This window comes from Arachis duranensis, chromosome 8, assembly GCF_000817695.3.
Source record: "Arachis duranensis cultivar V14167 chromosome 8, aradu.V14167.gnm2.J7QH, whole genome shotgun sequence".
Classification (NCBI taxonomy): Eukaryota; Viridiplantae; Streptophyta; class Magnoliopsida; order Fabales; family Fabaceae; genus Arachis; species Arachis duranensis.
The window spans coordinates 33,532,910-33,536,160 of NC_029779.3; positions in this window are offsets into that span (position 1 = coordinate 33,532,910).

Genomic DNA, 3,251 nt, shown 5'->3' on the forward strand with positions numbered 1-3,251 from the left:
TATCTAGATCATAATACTAATAGCATATCATAAGGTTATTATTATTAATATATTAGCTGTATTTTAATGTTTATTATTTATATATTTAAAAATTATATTTGATAATTATTTATTTAGTTTCATAATAAATAATATTTTTAAATTTTAATAATTTATTAATTAGTTTGTACTTATTACATCATATATTCAACAATTTATTAAAAAATATTAATATAATGAATAAAAAAATAATTTTAAAAAAATATTGTTTCAAAAATTAGGACAAATAAACTCCTAATCCATTTAAATTTAGAAACAATTAGGCACCTCACCTGATACGTCAATATTTTTCGTTGAGAGTGACGGAAAAATACTATAGAGACATAGAAATAAAAGAAATGAACCGAATTGGATCGTTTTTATCTTGAGAATTACGTTGTCATTCTGAGAAATGGCAATTAGATATAGACCGAATTGATAGTTCGTTCTAAAAATTTATTTGACTACATTTTTATTGATTACCTAGCAAGATTGTATATATAAAGCATGAAAAATCAATCTCAAATTGTGAAGCATGAAAAAAAAGTTACCTAAACGGTAAAAATGAAAGATGAAGGTAACAAAAGTTTGGACAATTCTATGATGCTGAAGGAAGAAATATTCCTCGTCTGCTGAAATAGTGTGGCAAGCATTCAGAATAGACGCGTATCCGTCCCATTTCAATGAATGTGAGAAAATAAGGGTTGTTGTTCGTGGCAGTGCAACCAAGTGTGGGCCTACTAATGCCAGTGGAGCTTTGACGACGTTTTAAGTTTTTAATTAATCACCTTCTAATAGATTATTATTTGCAGCAATTTATGTTTATTGATTTTGTTTTGTCGATTTTTAATAAATCGATAGTGATTTGATATCTAGTGGTCTGGGAGCGAAACTTACTCTCCTTTGTAGGTACAAATTTTTTAAACGTGTATCAAAGCATCTTCGATTAGACGAGTATTAAGATGAAAGATAAATTAAAATTTATAAAACAATTAAAGAAATGAAAAATTAAAGTTTTTGAAAAGAAAATGTGCTGAAATTGGAAAGTTTGCGTTGAAATTTAAAGAAAACAACAAAGTGTCTTCGACTGAATCAAAAGGCTTTGACATGAAAAAAAGAAATATCGAGGGTTTGATTGATCAATAAATCTTCATTGTGAGCATTGGGAAGAAGGGTAACTTCTTATTTGCTCTTTTCAGGTTTCAACAAGTCCAATGAAACAATGGACATCTCCACCCAATGTGAAAGGGATTATGATTCTGGTATCATCAGTTTGTAGTTCTGGGTTGTCAATGGCTTTATCATTGACTTGATTTAATACATGGAGAGCGGGTAAAGTTGGTGATTCTACTGAGGGGCATTTTCCTTTGTCTTGAACGGCGGTATGAGATGCTGAAGCAACCATTGCAAGAGAAAAAGGAAGTTTTAAAAGGTTAAGGGTTACGTAAGAGAGATTGGTGCAAGAGGAATTCAGAGAGCAAGGGTTCGGAAAAATTGAATAAGGGCGAAAATGTTGAATTTAAAGAAAATACTGTAGCCATTATTACAGAAAGAATGCGAAAAGAGGTAACTTTACGAATAAGGCGAAGTGGTAGAAAGAGAAAGTGCAAATCTCAAAAAACGTGTCGAGTGAATTCGTATTAATGGGAAGTTAAATGGTAATTATTACTGATTTAAAGATTGAAATTTGAATTTGGATTAAGTGTTTTCATCTTCTAATAATATTATCGAAGGCAAACACATTAATCCAAGGGGGCAATTTGTTAATCGAAAAAATATTTTTGATTACGGTGAGCTAATTAGAAGTAGTTGTCGAAAAGATGCACGTGCAGGTATTAGTTGGAGGTACTCGACACGGGTTCGATTTTGAAATGCTCTAGCAAATCGGACGGGTCAAGTTGGACAGATATTCGAAATAAATAATCGAACAAGATATTCGAATAAGCGAATTGAGCAGTTACGATAGTGGAGGAGTTGAAAGCTTTTACCACGTGAGTAATATATGAATGGGCGTTTATTAACCAAAAGAGTGGGAACGGTTACCAGGGAGTGTGTATACAAGATTGTATCTTGTAATTAATTATCAGTTACAGAAGTAGACTATAAATATTAGAAAGTTTTAGGGAATAAAAATTGGAATTTCAACTCAGAAAACACTCGAGCACACCCACATTCCCTGTGAATTCCTGAGTCTGCGACTGAGTTACTTTTCTGTAGAATTCCTTCCATGTTTTACTCTTTTAGTTTACCTTCCTGTAAACTTTATTTTCATAGCAAATTTATCATTCAAGTATCATTTAATTTCAATGTCCAATTTATATTTCATAATCTTTAAATTTCCATGTCAAAGCCTTTTGATTCAGTCGAAGGTATTTTGTTGTTTTTTTTTAATTTTAATGCAAATTTTTCCATTTCAGCACATTTTCTTTTCGAAAATTTTAATTTTTCATTTCTTTAATTGTTTTATAAATTTTAAGACACTTTGATACACTTTTAAAAAAATTGGTACCTGCAAAAAAGAGTAGGTTTCGCTCTCAAACTACTAGATATCGAATCACCATTGATTTACTAAAAATCGACAAAACAAAATCTATCAACATAAATTACTGCAAATAATAATCTATTAGAAGGTGATTAATTAAAAACTTAAAACGTCGTCAAAGCTCCACTGGCATTGGTAGGACCCACACTTGATTGCACTGCCACAAACAACAACTCTTACTTTCTTACATTCATTGAAATGGGACGGACACACATCTATTCTAAATACTTGCCACGCTATTTCAGCAGATGAGGAACATTTCTTTCTTCGACACTATAAAATTATCCTTATTATTCCATTCACCTTTTTTTGGTACATCTCTAATAACCTAAGCAAATAATCTAGGAGTGTTTAAAGATTACAAACCTCCATGAAAAATTATTGACCTTTGCTTGATTTCATAAACCTTAACTTGCCTCGTCATGTTCCCAAAATTACGCGGCGCTCACTTTTGCAGTTGCTCGATCATAAAAAAATATTCATTTATTTAAAAAAAATCCAAGAAAAACAATTTAAAAAATTCAAAGAAAAAAACACTTCAAAACTTATGAAAAAAATCAAGGCTAAATTATATCTTTTGTCTTTAAAATTTGATAAAAATTTTAAAAATATCTTTAAATTTTATTATGTTTCAAAAATTTTCGATTTGCATCAAATATACCACTAACGACTAATTTTTCAAAAAATTTAA